At 41.1% G+C, this 21653-nt stretch overlaps 1 protein-coding gene across 1 annotated transcript in view; it reads right to left on the bottom strand.

The window, feature by feature from the left end:
- The window catches only part of NCKAP5 (NCK associated protein 5), a gene marked incomplete at its 5' end in the record, with an annotated part of 911020 nt that overhangs the window by 747013 nt on the left and 142354 nt on the right, over positions 1-21653 (bottom strand). The gene's annotated exons all lie outside the window — the stretch shown is intronic.

Raw genomic sequence — 21653 nt, 5'->3', positions numbered from 1 at the left:
TGCTCACCAGACCAGAGGTGACCTTGGAGTGACTGGAGGAGGGTCCCAGTAGACTCCAGTCTCTGGGCTTCCCCTCCAGGGAGAAGGACTTGATATATATATCTCAACTACAGGTTGGTTTTCTAGGAAAGGTTTTCTTTGAAGATGTTTTTTGAAGCCCAGAAAGAAAGTACAAGTTTGAAAACCACTGCTATAATGTCCAACACTCTTATTTATTGAGTTTTTAAAATGAGCCCAAACCAGAAAAAACAAAGTACTGATTTTAGTCATGGGGCTTGTAGATCTCATCAATTTAGGCTACAATCTGTTATTCAAAACTCTCTGTACCAGCTACATTTGGGAATTCCGAATAGTTTGTATTTATGAGCTAGGTAATAGAGAACATATCCTCTATATTATGCATCCCTCCCAGGAAGGACTTGGGGCAGCAACTCATAGTCAAATACATTCATATTTTGGAAGTGAGACACGTGTTTGTACCAAGTGAATTACATAAAAACTATAGATTGCCTCACACCAATTTACATCAGGTTTTTCTGCCGACTGAGTTGGGCCAAAGCTTTAAAAAAAAAAAAAAAGAAAGAAAGAAAGAAAAAGAAAAGAAAACTATTGACTTTTAGGGCCTTTTGGATGTTGGGGTTGTGGCTAAGGGACTGTGCATCTGTGTGGTGCAGGCGAAGCTGGAGCTCACGAGAAGCCAGAAGTGGAGATTTCAGCCCAATCAGCTGAACTGAGGCCAGCGAGCAAGGATTCAGTGAGGAAGCCAGAGTTCAATGAACGGTTCTGCACAAAAGGCAGGAATATCTCATCAAAGATAATCAATTGGGGCTTCCCTGGTGGCGCAGTGGTTGAGAGTCCGCCTGCCGATGCAGGGGACACGGGTTCGTGACCCGGTCTGGGAAGATCCCCCATGCCGCGGAGCGGCTGGGCCCGTGAGCCGTGGCCGCTGAGCCTGTGCGTCCGGAGCCTGTGCTCCGCAACGGGAGAGGCCACAACAGTGAGAGGCCCGCGTAACGCAAAAAAAAAAAAAAAAAAAAAAAAGATAATCAATCGGAGTTTATATATCCTTTTCAGCAGTCAGTATGTATGTCTATTCCTACTTCATTCTCTAAAATACATTTTCAAGAAGGGACTATATATGCTTTAATATCCATACAATGCCATAGTAATTGTGTGAAGTGAAAGTATGTCTACCTTATATTGTCAAGTGAAAAAAACTGCCAAGAAGTATCTTTCCCATTATTAAATAGGTAGACAGATGGATAGATAGGTAGATAGATAGGTCTCTTACCTATGTGCACACATGGAGAAAAAAAAAAATCAATGTGAAATGATACATACCTAAATGTTGGGACTTCCCTGGTGGTGCAGTGGTTAAGAATCCACCTTCCAATGCAGGGGACATGGGTTTGAACCCTGGTCCGGGAAGATCCCACATGTCATGGAGCAACTAAGCCCATCTGCCACAACTACTGAGCCTGCGCCCTAGAACCCGCGAGCCACAACTACTGAACCCGCGAGCCACAACTACTGAAGCCCACATGCCTAGAGCCCGTGCTCTGCAGCAAGAGAAGCCACCGCAATGAGAGACCTGTACACCACAACAAAGAGTAGCCCCTGCTCGCTGCAACTAGAGAAAGAGCGTGCACAGCAACGAAGACCCAAAGCAGCCAAAAATAGATAAATAAAAATAAATACGTTTAAAAAAACCCTAGATGTTAATATAGTGTCTATCTCAGGGGAGTGCAAATTCAGCTGATTTTAAAAATTTCTTATTTAAGCGATTCTCCATTATTTGAATTTTTTTTACAATGAGAAAGAATTATTTTTGTGGGGGGAAAAGCTCTTAACCCTTGGTGAAAAATGCAATTATTAACAGTTTCTATATCATTTAGTCCCTCCGCGTTCAAATAATCCACCAAAGTGATTGTTAATTTGTAGCAAAATTATATTTGAACTGAAGTCCTTTGACTCCTAGCTCTGTGTCCTCTCCATTTTTCCATGCCACATTTGAAAATGAAACATGACGTATGGTCCATGTCTTGGAAGAGCTAATGACTGCATAGAGGAGATAAGAAATATAAGTAGGAAACGATGCTCAAATATTACAAGATGCTATCTACTTAAGTAACTGCTACAAATACTTTAAGAAATGTGTGTGTGTGTGTGTGTGTGTGTGTGTGTGCGCGCGTGTGTGCTGGGGGATGGAGCACATATAAATCCAAAATAAAAGAGAATAAAGTATGACATTATTCCACACGCATCACAAATCCCTATGAATACAGAGGAGAAGATAAGACAGAAGTACCAGAGAAGGCCTCGTGGGTCAAAGAGGGATATGCTTTGAAAAGGCTAAGATCACGGAGGACATTTCCACAGAGACATAACCAAACATCATGACGGATGATTGACGGTAGAAATAAGACTGCATGTGCTGGGGAGGAAAGAGAATAGGGCTGGACGGGTGGAGTGGAGACAGATCATGGAAGGCTTTGAAAGCCAAGGGAAGAGTGGTTTAGATTTGATGTGGAAAGAAATGGAAGCCATGGACAACTTTCATCAAGAAAACCATGTTGGGCTTCTCTGGTGGTACAGTGGTTAAGAATCTGCCTGCCAATGCAGGGGACACGGGTTCGAGCCCTGGTCTGGGAAGATCCCACATGCCTCGGAGCAACTAGGTCCGTGAGCCACAACTACTGAGCCTGCGCGTCTGGAGCCTGTGCTCCACTACAAGAGAGGCCGCGACAGTGAGAGGCCCGCGCACCGCGATGAAGAGCGGCCCCCGCTCGCCACAACTAGAGAAATCCCTTGCACAGAAACGAAGACTCAACACAGCCATAAATAAATAAGTAAATAAATAAGTAAATAAATAAGAAAACCATGTGGCGAAAGCCATTTAACTGACCTGAGTCTTCCAGCAGCATATAGGACGGACTGGCAGAGGGAGACTGGAGTCCAGGAGGCCAGGTACAGGATTAGGGAAGTGATGGCGAGTCTCAGAAATCAACAAGGGATCAGAATTGGGAGGCTGGGGGAGTAAAAGGCTGAGTCCCAAAGATCCCAAGGTTTTGAATGAATGTCTCCGAAAACAGTGATCCCTTGACAGAGACAGATGGTTAAGATGAGGTTCACTCTCTTAGAAGGGAAAGCAAAGAGTAAAGAAATAGTAAGTGTTTCTGTGCATTAAAATATACTATAACTACTTGGCTTTGTAGATTTGTGCACTAAGACCAAGAGGTCGGGTTCAAACTTGCAATTTGCGATATAGTTTTGTTTTGTTTTGAATCTTAAGCCATGCTCTTCTCATTTCATGCAGCTATCACCAATGCGGGGCTAGGCTGAAAATATGGAAGACCAATAAGGCAATACCAAAGGAAAACAACAATTAATAAAACCCAGAAAAATCCTTAAAATATGACCACTTGATCAATAGCACTTTCTTTGTATGTTGGAACAGGGTCTTATGTGGCATAAACAGCATTTGAATGTTTTCTTTTGATTTATTTGTAAAAGAGAAAAAGGAGATTATAAATGCAGAGGATGGACTGAAATACAAGTCGTTGTGTCTTCCTTGGATCCGCTTCGGTATCCTATATTTTGTTTAAAGTGTTTCTTAAGAACTGATTTATTATCTTTATCCAGGCTGCCCCATCAGGGACACCTCGATTGGGTCAGAGCGGCCAGTTGAGCTGAGACCTCACTGCCTGTGAATCTTTAAATAGACATTGCTTTGAATTTCATCTCGGAGATCAGGTGACATCCAAATCCACTTAACGTTTCACTGGTAGGGGTTTTGATGTCATCAGAGACCTTGATGAAATTACAATCCTATTAGTCACGATGGGGGAAGACAGGAGACCGTAGGTGGCTAATGTTCCATTCATAACAAGAAAGAGACATTTAGCATTTGTAAAGGGCATTGATTTCTGATAGTTCCCTGCAGAACAAGGCTCAAGTGAAGAAATATGACCAGAAAAGCCTTGGGAAAGAAATGATAGAAAAGGCAAGATTGCATTTACCCAAACAACTTAACTCTGTGTACTTTCTACAACTCTGCTTGACTGAAAAGAATTGAGTATTCATGTAATGTGGGTGGGAGGAAGGGCAGTGCAGGACAGGAAGGACATGCCTAGCTACGCAGAGATTCTGTTACTGAGAAATCTGGGAAATTACACCAAGCCCTTCATTGATGCCAAAGAGGTGCCTGTAAATCTGAAGGGTAAATGGAGGTTACAGGGAAAGGGCTTTTAATCTGGGTGATAAACTACCAGATTCCATTATGCTTAATGAGTCTCATCAATGCATAGTTAGGCTCAAAAAAAAAATAATAAGACCCCTTTCAGAGCCTACTATAAACAAATTAGAAGAATTAATAATAAAAATCCTATTAACGTGCATGCAATTTCAAGAAGTTAATGAAGTCGATTTTAAGAGTTTGCCTAATGTATGTTTAGCATTTATAAGAAAATGCCTGATCGTCAAAACGGATTCATCCTCCAGTTTAGTTTTGTTTTTAACTCAAGTATGTCCTATGTAAGATTTAAAGGATTACATTTCTTTTGGTTAAGGCCTCTCCAGGGACAGCCCTGTTTAGACGTTATGGGATATGACAAAGAGAGTGTTGCCAACCCCAGAATGCTTAAAATGCTTATTGACCTGAAAGTAACAAATGAGATTCATTCAAGTGAATTTGCCTGGTCTCATAATATGCCTGCTACCCAAACAGAGAGTGCGGGAAGCCACCGTTCTCAGGCAAGAGACTGGGGAAACATAAATCTTTGGCCTCTCAGTAGAGTCTCAGGTAGGAAACAAGAAGCAGGGTCTGAAAACATCTATGTGTGGTTCAAAACAGAAGTGGTTGTCTCTAATCAGCTAAGACCCCTGGGTTTAAACAAGAGACAACTTGCTGGTTTTGCCTTAACAAATATTTGTCCAACATACCATCAGTCATGAATTAGAAATTAGACTCTCACTTCTTGCCATGAGGATTCTTTTAAGCCATCATTTTAAAAAGAATCTCAATACTCAAGCGTATAATCAAAGCACACGGGAGGATGGGAAAAAAGGTAGCCCGTGTTTTGTAGTTAAATCCCCAGGTGAAAAGGCACAGTCAGATGTCTGCACTTAGATGTCCCTGAAAACGAAAGCCACGTGTTCCTTAATACAACATGAAATAACATAACTCACGGTTTTCAAATGGCACCGAGGGCCACGGAGCTTGCCTGCAATGATGCCCACTACGAAGTTAGGAACAACCCTGTTTATAATAGTACGAGATAATATGCTTGGTGTCTGGCACCCAGTAAGCACTCAATAAATATTTCTTCAAATCTGAATGGAAGAGTGAGTTCTTTTATACACAATCTGCTACGTAAAGTTTTTACATCCTCTATTTTACTATAAAAATAATATATGTTCTCATGCACATCTGCTTCAACCTCTGAATCGATAAAGACCGAGAGCCAATCTCGCCTCCCCCGACGTTTGTCTTTCCTGGGCTGCTGCTGTGCTGCCCTCTTCTGGTTCTGTCTCCAGACCGCTGAGCATTTATTTTTTTATTTTTTGCGGTACGCGGGCCTCTCACTGCTGTGGCCTCTCCCGTTGTGGAGCACAGGCTCCGGACGCGCAGGCTCAGAGGCCACGGCTCACGGGCGCAGCCGCTCCGCGGCATGTGGGATCTTCCCGGACCAGGGCACGAACCCGTGTCCCCTGCATCGGCAAGCGGACCCCCAACCACTGCACCACCAGGGAAGCCCTGAGCATTTCTTGATTGGGCTTCCTTCTGTCACTTATTGCTGTCCTGATCCTGTTCATTTCCTTTTACACATTCTTACAAATTCATTGAGTTTCAGGGCTTCAGTGAATGCCGCTGTGCAATCCTGCCCTTAAATATTTACAAAGTTACCATTAGACTAGATTTTGTAATGGATGAAGAGTGGAATTAATCTAAGATCTCTATCCTCAGTGCTTATAATAGTTTAGTAAGAAATGAAAGTACACATTCAAGGTTAAATAATGATTTTAAGGCCAAGTGAGTCAGCAGACCCCGAAGAACCATAACTAGAGAAGAAAGAGAGTTGTGTTGTCACTGGCAAACAACACAACTTCGTGTTGAGATTTGAGTTGGCGCTCGAAGGATGAGTGGGATTTATCTATGGGCAGCTCAGAGGAGACGGAATATCACGAGGGTCAACTATTGTCAGCAAAACGGTGGGGATGGGAAAATGTGAGGCTGCTTGGGTCAGGGAGGATACTGCTGTCTCTGCCATGAGGGTTTCATTACAGGAATACAGGGGGATACGATGGGCCAGGCGAATGCCTGGAGACCTTCAAATGCCTGGTTAAGAATGGGATTTTTTTCCCATAGGAAGAAAGGAACTATGTGGGATTTTAATCATGGAAGAGACAATGAAAATGATCTGTTCCTTATTTCCTACTGACTCTAGGATACTTTCCCAAGATCTCATCACTGCATGCTTGTTCCCAAACTCATATATTTCTTTTCCCCATGTCCACTGGCTCAGCCATTTATGTCAATGACAACAAACACTGTCCTCAGGTTCAAAGGCTGATGCCCTTGGAAATATCTTTGATGTCTGTCACCAGCATCAGCACCAGCTGAAGACTCACTGACCAAAATCACCTTGGGGTGCTTTAAATAAGTACAAATTCCTAGACTCTGCTCCAGACCAAGTGAATCAGGACAGATTTTGGGACCCGGACTACCTCCTGTAACATGATGAATAAAATCATTGATCAATTGCCACTATGCTTCCTTCCAAACGTCTCTCAACTTGCCCACTTCTCTTTAAGCCTTTAAAAAGCAATCTATGGAATTCAGAACTTCCTCATCTCTGACCACTTACTACCACCTTCTGGGTTGCATCCTTCCCCTCAATACCTGTATCCTCTTTGCGGAATTCAACTTGGGCTCAGGGAAACCAACAAAACTGTAGTTCACTGGTGCCCAGATGTTTCGGTGGTGGCGATTCTGAGGATGTAAACACTTCCCCAGGAGCCTCAGAAGGCAGTCGAAGAATGTGATGAGCTCAGATCAGGGTCTGATGACTCAACCAGTCTACATGGACACAAGCCAGGCTCCAAGTCCTTGGTAGCAGTCCCTGGTCCCTTAGAGAAGCCACTGTCTAAACAACTCCTCCACGAAGATAGCTCTTGAGACAGCCCCCTCTGCGCTTGCTTTCACAGCCCAGTTTCAGGGAAGTGACAAGCTAGCAAAGTGAGCAGCCGCCATGTCATGATTTCAAAAGTTTCCTTCTCACCCACCCCGACTCACCACACCCGCATGGGCATCTGAGATGTCTCTAGTAAGACTGGTTTCAGCTCAAAGCTCCAGCATTAGATATTCTTTCAGCCAACATTAGATATTCTTTCAGCTAACTTAACATTCTCTCTCTCTAAATACGTTACATTCCCCAGAACTCTTTTAATACTTATCTTTTATTTATACTATACTTTAAGTATACTATAAAAGTGAAGTTTCTAGAATCAGACTCCCTTGGGTACCAGTCCTAATTCTTCTGCCGACTTCATGTGATTTTGGCTATGTTTTGTAATCTTTCCAAGTCTTAATTTCCTCCTCTATAAAATGGGAATGATAAAAACACTACCCAGAATGTAAGAGAGTTGAAATGACATAACGTACGAAATGTACATATCATAAAGTACATATTTAGTGTATATGTCAAAAGGCCTGGCACGTGGTAGACACTAAAGTTAGATATTATTAGTATTCTGTTACGCTTTTATGCTTAAATCTTAGTGTAAAGGCATTTATCCAGTCCTTACTCGGGAAGTGGAATGAAAAGGCAGAAAGGACATACAGATGCAGGACACCAGAGGTAGGATAAAGGGACATGGTCAAGGGCCAGCTGATGTAAAGATGGGCAAGGGAGGGGAATGGACACCTGACCCAGCCGATGCCATAATTTGGGGCGGGACTGGCCTTGCCTTGGGCATAACTTGTGTGAGCCAGATTTGCTTTCTAAGAAAAATAAGATTTTTATCTGAGAAAAATGAGTGAAGACAGGCTGAGAGAACACACATTTTAAAGAGAAGACCCCTTCAGATTCTCCCAGACTCCTCTGGACTTCACAGTATATCTCTTCACTTCCTCAGAAGAAAAATATTTTTTAAATTTTCAAAAAAGTTATTTTAGGAGTCACAAACTTTAGTTGTATATTTGGCAATACCATTAACACACTCTTACTGTTAAGGAATTAAATCATAGGGAAGACTAAAGACAGATGATTAGATACATACACACATCATGGACAAATTCCCTTTGAAAGCACCAGCATGAGGAGAGAGGTACATAACACTTAGGTTCAAAGGCTGTATGGAAAACCACTGTATTTGCATTGTAGAAAAATAAGCACTAAAAGTTGCACCCTATTTATCAAATAGCTCCCTCTTTTCAAACATAACAAATATTCTGATTCTAGAAAATAAAAAAGGTAAATAATAAAATGTAATAGTTAAAAGTAATTAAGCAGGGCTTCCCTGGTGGTACAGTGGTTAAGAATCTGCCTGCCAATGCAGGGGACACGGGTTCGAGCCCTGGTCCGGGAAGATCCCACATGCCGCGGAGCAACTAAGCTCGTGCGCCACAACTACTGCGTCTGTGCTCTAGAGCCCGCGAGCCACAACTGCTCAGCCCACGTGCCACAACTACTGAAGCCCGCGCGCCTAGAGCCCGTGCTCTGCAACAAGAGAAGCCACCGCAATGAGAAGCCTGCACATCGGAACAAAGAGTAGCCCCACTCGCCGCAGCTAGAGGAAGCCCGTGCGCAGCAATGAAGACCCAATGCAGCCAAAATTAAATAAATAAAATAAATAAATTTTTAAAAAGGTAATTAAGCAAAGTTTTTGTTTCCAAACAACAAAACTCAAACTTATTAACAAAATTTCTTGTATTTCAGTGGAATGAAGTATGTCTCTCTCTTCTTCCTCATAATACCACCAACTCACACACAGTTTATTCCTCCACACACTTCCTGTAGAGATCTCAGGGATTAGTAAACATGATGCCATCATTAGAAACAATATGAAAGAGACTTATAGAGGAAAGTGCTCTGATCCTGGACCTGCCAAATTATGTGCTGAGACAAATTACTACAACTCACTTGGCCTTAGTTTCCTACATGAAAGTGAGAATTCAGGTGGGATTCCTGAGGGCAGGGTCAGTGCCCAGTATTTCTTTGGGTTCATCTTCCCTGCAAAGAATTCTGGATGCCACATAGGGTGACTAATCCACGTGCACCTGAATGGCTGGCCTCTCCCATCTCTCGAGGTATGGCTTATGCAAGAGGCAGACACAGCTTTCTGACAATCATCCCAGCTTACCTCACCAGTCACAACCCCAGAGGAGGTGATTTAGAGCCTTTGTTAGCAGCAAGTACAGCTCCCCAACAGTGCTGGCTGGGTTGGTTCCTTTCTTTGGAAACCTTGGTTTTCTCATTCCCACGCTTCTCCATCATCAAGGAGACTGAGCAATACAGACATGATCCTGACCACAGACCCTGGAATTAAGCAAATCTGCCTTTGAAGCAGATGTGAGGTTTTGCTCCTTCTCTAGCTGCACCCAGTGCGGGGTCAGGGAGAAGATTCCCTGGTGCACATCACTATTCACTCCCTTTTCCAAGAAAGGGGGATTTTTCCTTCCTAGACTTCACCCTTAATCATGACTCTTCCTTTCTCTTGTGTCATCCCCCTCCCTTTAGCAAATCCTTCCCTCAAACAGTACTGATGACTGCCTTAGGGCTTAGCATGACACACTCCCAGGCTGATGAATTACCTCGGGTACTCCAGCCAGCTGTGCGTGCTATTGCTGAGAAGGACCCATGGAGTTTTGCCTTTGATGCTTTGAGCCCCTCCAGGATGGCAGCTCCCTCTTCTCCTTAGACCTAGGGAGGACAAGTCTCTTTGGCTTGGATCCAGCTACACTGCCCCATCTGCTTCAGGAAGAAATTTCCTTCTCAACAATACACTTCTCTTCTAGATTTGCACTTTTTTCTAGAGTTGATCCTATGATTCTTTCACCAACTCATCCTTCTTAGGCCCCTTGTAACCTAATAAAGTTTTCTCCTTCGTTTTTTCACACTCTCAAATCTTCCTTAACTGAGCACACTCTCGTTGCCTTCCAATGGTTGAGAATGTCTTTCTTTCTTCTCTTCTTCTTTCACATCCCCTCTCCTACCACCACCACCCAGCTCCATCCCAGCTCCAGCCAGCATCAGGTCACACAGATGGCGAACCAATCACGAAATAAGCATGCAACCTACTCTTCTCTATGCTGTTGGGCTTTAGGGAACAAAGCATCTCCAAAGTACATTACACTAAGAGCCACACACTGGAGAAGTAATCAGCCTCAGGAAAACACTCATTAGACTTTCTGCCTAAGGCCAAATGAATTGTATTTTCCCTGCTCAAATTCCCAGACGGCCCCTGAAATTCCATTAAGGATAGACGACACCCCTCCCGAAAGCCGAAGGGCACTCCAGCAACGGGATTTCAAACTCCCTAAGTGGGGCAACCCCAAATCTATAAATTCAGCCAATTTTTATACCTATGCCCTTCTTACAATTGGAGGGATGGGGTTGGGGGGTGGCTTTATTGCCACAGCTTTGCAGGCAATGGAGAGAAGCAGCAATTACCTGGCAATGAGACAAATCCCTAAGAGGAACCCTTTTCAAGTGGCAAATCCCCCCATTCCTACTTCCACTACCATTTGAAGTGTAGATACTCATTCAGAAACACACTGCTCCCATAATCTTATGCTCTCTTTGGCATTTTAGACTTTACCCACCATAATTCGCATGTTCCAAAATGAGATTATGTTGGTATTCTTCTAGGGTGTGGGTGTTGTTTTAAGAAGGCAGAAGTAGGCTGGGGGGGGGCAGCACTGTGAAATGAAACAGATGAACTGAATGTGACGTATAGTTAAATACATGAAAAAGAAACGGATAATGATCTGAAAGCCAATATTTTTAAGAGTAGTCATGTCAATGAAAACAGGAAGTCTAAAAAGGGAAATGGGTCTAATGTCTGAAAGACCAGCACAAGCAGGAAAGAAAGGGCTTCAGAAGGTGGCCTTTAAGTCCAAGTCAGAGAAGCTGGCCCTCCAGGACCAAAGGCCTGGCAGGGTATTTGGGAAAGTGTGGTGATTCCCACCAAGAAGGGTTGGGCGATGGAATCAGGCACAGGTACAATGGAAATGAGCAGAACGTGGCAGAGTTTTGCTCTCGGCACAGGTCTGGCATATAGTATCAGTAAATATCCAACAAACACCCGATCAACGAATGAATGAATGGATGAACGCACACATTTAAGAAGAGGCAGGTAAGAGAAATGATGAATTATCTTCAACACATGACAGCTGAGATCCCAAATTCAGAATACTCAAATCTAATAATAATAACTGATTTATAAAGGCAATGGTGTTAGAAATTGGAAAAAAAATCTGATAAATGGTGACTGACACCTGAATTTCACGATGTTCACACCTGACTAAAATCATGTGACATGTGCATCACTAGTCACCCACTCACAAAGACCAGGGATTTGGGAGTCATTCTCAAGTCCCCCTTCTTCTCCATGTGCAAGAGTCCTATGCCACCAAGTTCTCTTGTGTCTACATTCTAAATACACTTGAAATAGATCCCCTTGCCTCCACCCTCACGGCCACTGTCACCAAATTTGTCTTCATCAAGCCTCACTGAGACCCTTGCAGAGACCTCCTAACCAGGCTGCCTGTCTCATCTCCCCTCTCTCCTACCCCTCCAAACTGCAGCCACAGTGCTCTAAGACACAGATTTCATCACCACACTCTCCTGCTTCAAGACTGCCAGTGGCTTCCCACTGTCTACAGAACCAAGCCCAGACCATTTAGGGCTTCCACAGCTTTCCAATCTCTTCTCTTGTCATTCCCAACAAATAGAAAAGGCAGAATAGCATCACTGTAAGAGTTGGTCTGTAGCAGCACTACATATTGCTGGGGATTCCCATGTGAAACAAAGGCAATGTTGTTGCTAACATGTCTGATTCCTGTAGGGAACTTGGATTTTTTTTTTTTTTTTTTTGACAAGCACACACAACTCACAGCTCTGTAGAGAGACCTGAAATCAATTCTGCGCACTGTGTTCATCTAGCAGTGTGTGCAGAAATGCCTGAGATTTCAGATATAATGTTTGGGAGTTCCCAGAACAAAACGTACCAGGGAAATTAACAAACAAAAAATCCTAAATGGGAGGGAGCACTTAGGGGTGGGGGAGTGGAAGGTACAAACTATCGGGTATAAGACAGGCTAAAGGGATGCATTGTACAATGTGGGAAATATAGCCAATATTTTGTAATAACTGTAAATGGAAAGTAACCTTTAAAACGTGTATAGAAATAAGAAATTTAAAAAAAAATCCTACAGGTGAGTGCCTTGTCCTGTTTTTCTTAGACATCAAAATTTATTCCTGGAGGCAGTGCCACCACTGGGGGAGAGCGGCAGCAGTTTATAGCTGAACTGAGAGGATTCCAAGGACTTAGATGACTGTGGAGTCCAAGATGGAAGGAGCTTGAGTCACTGAATGACCCATTTCCCTGTGGCTAACCCATCCTGGACTGTGGTCAGTTTCTCACAGAAGAGGCGTCTTTTGTCTCCTGCCTGAGATGTGGCAGCCCTGTGGCTGACAGGGTCTTGGTGCTCCGGCCAGGTGTCAGGCCTGAACCTCTTAGGTGGGAGAGCCAAGTTCAGGACATTGGTCCACCAGAGACCACCAGGCTCCACGTAATATCAAATGATGAAAGCTATCTCAGAGATCTCCGTCTCATCACTAAGACCCAGCTCCATTCAATGACCAGCAAGCTACAGTGCTGGACACCCTATGCCAAACAACTAGCAAGATAGGAACACAACCCCACCCATTAGCAGAGAGGCTGCCTAAAATCAAAATAAGGGCACATATACCCAAAAAACACACCATCAGACAGTGTCCTGCCCCCCAGAAAGACAAGATCCAGCCTCATCCACCAGAACACAGGCACCAGTCTCCTCCACCAGGAAGCCTACACAACCCACTGAACCAACCTTACCCACTGGGGGAAGACACCAAAAACAACGGGAACTACAAACCTGCAGCTGGTGAAAAGGAGACCCCAAACACAGGAAGTTAAGCAAAATGAGAAGACAGAGAAACACACAGCAGATGAAGAAGCAAGGTAAAAACCCACCAGACCAAACAAATGAAGAGGAAATAGGCAGTCTACCTGAAAAAGAATTCAGAGTAATGACAGTAAAGATGATCCAACATCTTGGAAACAGGATGGAGAAAATACAAGAAACATTTAAAAAGGACCTAGAAGAACTAAAGAGCAAACAGTGATGAACAACACAATAAATGTAATCAAAAATTCTGTGGAAGGAATCAATAGCAGAATAACTGAGGCAGAAAATGGATAAGTGACCTGGAAGATAAAACAGTGGAAATAACTACCACAGAGCAGAATAAAGAAAAAAGAAGGAAAAGATTTGAGGACAGTCACAGAGACCTCTGGGACAACATTAAACTCCCAACATTCAAATTATAGGGGTCCCAGAAGAAGAAAAAAAGAAAGGGACTGAGAAAATATTTGAAGAGATTACATTTGAAAAATTCCCTAATACAGGAAAGGAAATAGTCAAGTCCAGGAAGTGCAGACAGTCCCATACGGCAAAAATCCAAGAAGAAACATGCCAAGAAACATATTAATCAAATTATCAAAAATTAAAAACAAAGAAAAAATATTAAAAGCAGCAAGGGAAAAACAACAAATAACATACAAGGGAATCCCCATAAGGTTAACAGCTGATCTTTCAGCAGAAACTCTGCAAGCCAGAAGGGATTGGCAGGACATATTTAAAGGGTGAAAGGAAAAAACCTACAACCAAGATTACTCTATCCAGCAAGGATCTCATTCAGATTCAAGAGAGAAATTAAAACCTTTACAGACAAGCAAAAGCTAAGAGAATTCAGTATCACCAAACCAGCTTTACAACAAATGCTAAAAAAACTTCTCTAGGCAGGAAACACAAGAGAAGGAAAAGACCTATAATAACAAACCCAAAACAATTAAGAAAATGGTAATAGGAACATACATATTGATAACTACCTTAAATGTAAATGGAGTAAATGCTCCCAACAAAAGACATAGACTGGCTGAATGGATAGAAAAACAAGACCCATATATATGCTGTCTATAAGAGGCTCACTTCAGACCTAGGGACACATACAGACTGAAAGTGAGGGGATGGAAAAAGATATTCCATGCAAATGGAAATCAAAAGAAAGCTGGAGTAGCAATTCTCATATCAGACAAAATAGATTTTAAAATAAAGACTATTACAAGAGACAAAGAAGGACACTACATAATGATCAAGGGATCAATCCAAGAAGAAGATATAACAATTGTAAATATCTATGCACCGAACATAGGAGCACCTCAATACATAAGGCATACGCTAACAGCCATAAAAGGGGAAATCGACAGTAACACAATCACAGTAGGGGGACTTTAACATCCCACTTACACCAATGGACAGATCATCCAAACAGAAAATAAACAAGGAAACACAAGCTTTAAATGACACATTAGACCAGATAGACTTAATTGATATTTATAGGACATTCCACCCAAAAACAACAGAATACACTTTCTTATCAAGTGCTCATGGAACATTCTCCAGGATAGATGACATGTTGGGTCACAAGTCAAGCCTTGATAAATTTAAGAAAAATGAAATTGTATCAAATATCTTTTCTGACCCAAATGCTATGAGACTAGATATCAATTACAGGAAAAAAAAACTGTAAAAAATACGAACACATGGAGGCTAAACAATACACTACTAAATAATCAATAATCAATAGATTACTGAAGAAATCAAAGAGCAAATCAAAAAACAATGAACAAGAAACATTACAAAGAGCAAATCAAAAAACAATGAACAAGAAACATGGAGGCTAAACAATACACTACTAAATAATCAATGGATTACTGAAGAAATCAAAGAGCAAATCAAAAAACAATGAACAAGAAACAAATGACAATGAAAACACAATGACCCAAAACCTCTGGGATGCAGCAAAAGCAGTACGAAGAGGGAAGTTTATAGCCATACAATTCTACCTCAAGAAACAAGAAACATCTCAAAAGAAAACAACCTAACCTTACACCTAAAGCAATTAGAGAAAGAAGAACAAAAAAACCCCAAAGTTAGCAGAAGGAAAGAAATCATAAAGATCAGATCAGAAATAAATGAAAAAGAAATGAAGGAAACGATAGCAAATATCAATAAAACTAAAAGCTGGTTCTTTGAGAAGATAAACAAAATTGATAAACGATTAGCCAGATTCATCAAGAAAAAAAGGGAGAAGACTCAGACCAACAGAATTAGAAATGAAAAAGGAAAAGTAACTGACACTGCAGAAATACAAAGGATCATGAGAGATTACTACAAGCAACTCTATGCCAATAAAATGGACAACCTGGAAGAAATGGACAAATTCTTAGAAATGCACGTTTCGAGACTGAAGCAGGAAGAAATAGAAAATAAAAACAGACAAATCACAAGCACTGAAATTGAGACTGTCATTAAATATCTTCCATCAAACAAAAGCCCAGGACCAGATGGCTTCATGGGCGAATTCTATCAAACATTTAGAGAAGAGCTAACACCTATCCTTCTCAAACTCTTCCAAAATATAGTAGAAGGAGGAACACTCCCAAACTCATTCTACAAGGCCACCATCACCCTGATACCAAAGCCAGACAAAGATGTCACAAAGAAAGAAAACTACAGGCCAATAGCACTGATGAACATAGATGCAAAAATCCTCAACAAAATACTAGCAAACAGAATCCAACACCACATTAAAAGGATCATATACCATGATCAAGTGGGGTTTATTCTAGGAATGCAAGGATTCTTCAATATACACAAATCAATCAATGTAGTACACTATATTAACAAATTGAAAGAAATAAAAACCATATGATCATCTCAATAGATGCAGAAAAAGCTTTTGATAAAATTCAAGACCAATTTGTGATAAAAATCCTCCAGAAAGTAGGCATAGAGGGAACTTACATCAACATCATAAACACCATATATAACAAAGCCACAGCCAACATCATTTTCAATGGTGAAAAACTGTAACCATTTCCACTAAGATCAGGAACAAGACAAGGTTGCCCACTCTCACCACTCTTATTCAACATAGTTTTGGAAGTTTTAGCCACAGCTATCAGAGAAGAAAAAGAAATCCAAATTGGAAAAGAAGAAGTAAAGCTGTCCCTGTTTGCATATGACATGATACTATACATAGAGAATCCTAAAGGTGCTACCAGAAAATAGCTTAAGACCTCATCAATGAATTTGTTGAAGTAGCAGGATACAAAATTAATGCACAGAAATCTCTTGCTTTCCTGTACACTAATGATAAAATATCTGAAAGGAAATTAAGGAAACACTCTCATTTACCAATGCAACAAAAAGAATAAAATACCTAGGAATAAACGTACCTAAGGAGCCAAAAGACCTGTATGCAGAAAACTATAAGACACTGATGAAAGAAATTAAAGATGATACAAACAGCTGGAAAGATATACCATGTTCTTGGACTGGAAGAATCAACACTGTGAAAATGACTATATTACCCAAGGCAATCAACAGATTCAATGCAATGCCTATCAAACTACCAAAGTCATTTTTTACAGAAGTAGAACAAAAAAATTACACAATTTGTATGGAAGCAATCCTGAGAAAGAAAAACGGAGCTGGAGGAATCAGCCTTCCTGATTTCAGACTACACTATAAAGCTGCAGTTATCATGACAGTATGGTACTGGTACAAAAACAGAAATATAGATTACTGGAACAGGATACAAAGCCCAGAGATAAACCCATGCACATATGGTCACCTTATTTTTGATAAAGGAGGCAAGAATATACAAGGGAGAAAAGACAGACTCTTCAATAAGTGGTGCTGGGAAAACTGGTCAGCTACATGTAAAAGAATGAAATTAGAACACTCCCTAATACCATTCACAAAAATAAACTCAAAATGGATTAAAGACCTAAATGTAAGGCCAGACACTATAAAAGTTTTAGAGGAAAACATAGGCAGAACACTCTATGACATAAATCACAGCAAGATCTTTTTTGATCCACCTCCTAGAGTAATGGAAATAAAAACAAAAATAAACAAATGGGACCTAATGAAACTTAAAAGCTTTTGCACAGCAAAAGAAAACATAAACGAGATGAAAAGAAAACCCTCAGAATGGGAGAAAATGTTTGCAAATGAAGCAACTGACAAAGGATTAATCTCCAAAATTTACAAGCAGCTCATGCAGCTCAATATCAAAAAAGCAAACAACCGAATCCAAAAATGGATAGAAGACCTAAACAGACATTTCTCTAAAGAAGATATACTGATTGTCACCAAACACATGAAAGGATGCTCAACATCACTAACCATTAGAGAAATGCAAATCAAAACTACAGTGAGGTATCACCTCACACCAGTCAGAATGGCCATCATCAAAAAATCTACAAACAATAAATGCTGGATAGGGTGTGGAGAAAAGGGAACCCTCTCGTACTGTTGGTGGGAATGTAAATTGATACAGCCACTATGGAGGACAGTATGGAGGTTCCTTAAAAAACTACAAATAGAACTACCATATGACCCAGCAATCCCACTACTGGGCATAAACCCTGAGAAAACCATAATTCAAAAAGAGTCATGTACCAAAATGTTCATTGCAGCTCTGTTTACAATAGCCTGGAGATGGAAACAACCTAAGTGTCCATCATCGGATGAATGGATAAAGAAGATGTGACACATATATACAATGGAATATTACTCAGCCATAAAAAGAAACGAAATTGAGCTATTTGTAATGAGGTGGATAGACCTAGAGTCTGTCATACAGAGTGAAGTAAGTCAGAAAGAGAAAGACAAATACCGTATACTAACACATATATATGGAATTTAAGAAAAAAAAATGTCATGAAGAACCTAAGGGTGAGACAGGAATAAAGACACAGACCTACTAGAGAATGGACTTGAGGATATGGGGAGGGGGAAGGGTCAGCTGTGACAAAGCGAGAGAGAGGCACGGACATATATACACTACCAAACGTAAAATAGATAGCTAGTGGGAAGCAGCCGCATAGCACAGGGAGATCAGCTTGGTGCTTTGTGACCGCATGGAGGGGTGGGATAGGGAGGGTGGGGGGGAGGGAGACGCAAGAGGGAAGAGATATGGGAACATATGTATATGTATAACTGATTCACTTTGTTATAAAGCAGAAACTAACACACCATTGTAAAGCAATTATACCCCAATAAAGATGTTAAAAAAATATTTGTTCATATATGCTGGGCTTTCTCATTTACCTACAGCCATCCACTGGAAACACACACATCTCTATTATCCCTTATTTGAGCTGAACACTGCCAAAATCATACACAACCAAAATAGAAAGCCTGTCACAAAACCCCACATTACTATAATTTTCGAAGCCAAATATAAATTATTTGGGATTCGCCGTTTCAAATTATTAAGTGTATTGTTGGTTCTGAAAAGCATACCAGCTTCAGTAAGCACAGCAAAAATGTTATAACATTATAAAATTCCTGATGAATGCTGCAGCAAAGAATTTTGCCACATTACACTAAAATTCACTAAGCAAGTAGGAAAAAATACATTATTCCCCATACCACCCCTCGCCTGGATCAAAACTGGGAGGAAAATGAAGGGAAAAACACTCGAGGAAAGCATTTCACATAAAGAACCTTGAGGTAGAGCAAAGGGAAGTTTAGAAAATGGGTTTAAGTAGCACTTTTGATTTCTGCCTGGCTAGGCATCCAGCGCTCCCGAGTTACCTGGAACTAACTCACAGACCACCTACTGTGTGCAAAGCTGCCTGAGGTTGAGAGTAAGGGCAGCAGGTTTAAGGTTCTAAAGAGCACATGACGTGTGAGGGCCAATGATCTACAAAAAGCCTGAAGGCAGGGTACCAGGAAGAGGGAGGTGAGGGCCAGGCTGGACTTGTGATGGAGCCAGCCCAGGTGCAAGCCCCCAACTGGCCTTGATGTCAGGAATCAAGCCAAATCTCTGACCTGGGCAGCTAGCAGGTGCGTGGGGCTGCGTTCACAAGTTCCGTCAGCATCAGCAATCACGGAGGACAAGCTGGGACAGAAGTAAGGTTTCCCAAGGTGTGTTACGTGCCCCACTGGGGGTTTGGAGAATGATTATAGGCAGCTCACAGAGAAATACACTTATATCTTCAGAGCCATGTGTTTACTTGAGTATATATTAAAAGAAACTAAAAAATAAAGCTAAACATGTATAATAATTTTATAATAAAGCTAACTTCACGATCCCATTAATATTCTTATGGTTATGCTAAGTTAAAAAAAAGAGTGGACACAACGAAAAATTATAAGTAAATGATAGCACATGTCTTCCTAGGATATGGAAAATCCTGAAGATTATACCCAAATGACTAAAGTTTGGAAAAATCTGAACTTAACCATGGAGATAAGGTATGTCAGTGGATTGAAAAAAACATCTAGTGCTAACATTAAAATGATACTCTCAGAGAGGTCTTTTTGTTTGTTTGTTTGTTTTTTTCCTACTTGTTAGATAAATTACAGACACAAAATAATCTGAGTTCTTATATAAACTCTCAAATTTTCACAGACTAACCAGTTTGGAGAATCTGAATCCAACCTCTTAACTCCGATCTGCCTTTTTTTTTTTTTGCATCCAATTCTGCCATTTTTTTTTTTTTTTTGCATCCAACTGACAGTAGTCAGAGAGAAAGGACTGACTTTCCTGCAATCACAGGTGCAGGGGGTGCAACTGTTAAGCGACAGGTGAGCGGGCAGGTATAATTAACCTGTCCGACCTTCCTTCCTAGGCTTCCTTGTCCCAGCATAGCAAGCAGCCCACAGACAGAAACGGTATCAGAGGGAAAGCAGCGTGTGCCACCTAGGAAATTAATTGAAATGAACAAACCCTCCCTCCATTCCCTCTCACCCCCATTCAGAGCATCTTAATTGCAGAGAGCCTAAGCTCATTAAGTGCTGCTCAACTGTTGGCAGAAGATTATCAAGTATTAAATTTAAAACCTATATACAGTCTTCACGCTTCCTGATAAAAGTGTGTAAGGGTCTTTTTCCAGAAGCCCAACCTGGAATGATTGTGAAGTGGTGATTTGCTAAGGAGCTTATCCTACCAACGCGGACATGAGCAATTTGTTTTTAATTATTTCAGTCAACGAGCTTTCTAAGAAATCCTAATAATAAAGTAACTTATGCCACAGAAGAACAAATCCTGGTGCTCTCAATATCCAGATAACATAACCATGCTATTAAGAGCTGCCTCGTCAATAATAGTAGTCTTTGTACAATGAAAGGACTTTATTTATACAACGCGCCAATGGTGCCTAATGCAAAATAGGGTTTACATACAATATTAGTTGACTTGGTAGCATGAATTCATATTCCACCTTTGCATTGGTCAAAAAGCATTATTTCACACTTCAGTGCCCTAACCAATAAATTAATAAAGCTCACCGCTTTTCCTGTAAATCCCAATGTGCGTATCTCTCTCGGTACAAAATAACATCTTCTTAGTCTTGCCCTTGCATGTCCTTTGACGCATTCGCAGAGAGAGAATTATTTTCTGGACTACCCCACCCTGCATCTGACCTCCAGATGTATTTCACCAAACTGGATTCTGGCCAAAGCTGGGGAAGAAATCCCAGCACTAGTGATGGTCTCATCCTTTCATGTCAAATGAAAGGAGGAAAGTTACCAGCATTTTCTTGTTCTTGTTAAAATCCCACAAAATACCAAGTCTCATTGTTCTAGAATAAAACTACAGCAAAACACCCTAGGCTCTTTACCCTTCCTTGACTCATTATCTTGATGTGCGCAGGAGCCATCACCTTCTCATTTATTCACGTATGTACCCCCAGTGTCTGGCACAGTTAGATACTTAACATCTGGCACATAGTAGGGGCTCAAGAAATTCTTTTGGAACCAATGAATAAGCTTGATTAATATGACATCCCAGATGTGAGAGGGTGATCCACTGTGATGTCAGAACACTTCAAAGTGCAGTAAAATGCATCAGTCATGTATTTACCAGGGATCTCATGTAAGGTATTGTGTGAGATATAAAAGAATAAAAATTGGGATTTAGAGTCACATGAAGAGAACCAGCCTAACACAAGGAAAACACCGGGAAGCAAATAAGCATGTGCAGTTATTTGGAAAGATGTTTAAAATGTTACATTTTAAGTGTCAAAAAAGCAAAGTGCAGAATATGAGAGAGAGAAGGAGAGAGAAAAATCTACCTTTGGCCCCTTTGAATCTCATCCTGTGGGATCTAAAAAGGAATCCCCCTTTTAGAAAGGAAAAAAGACACTGATTTGTTTTTCCCTGTAAATTATTTATTTGTATAGTTACGTGAATACACAGACAGACAAGATTTACACAAGCACAGGAAAAAGTCTAAAAGTTCACACCAAACTCTTCAATCTGAGGGGTAGGGTTTGGGAGAGTATGTGTCTTCACTTTCTATTTT

Source organism: Grampus griseus (assembly GCF_964374135.1).
Source record: "Grampus griseus genome assembly, chromosome: 7".
Classification (NCBI taxonomy): domain Eukaryota; kingdom Metazoa; phylum Chordata; class Mammalia; order Artiodactyla; family Delphinidae; genus Grampus; species Grampus griseus.
This window is presented reverse-complemented; position numbering and strand designations above follow the sequence as displayed.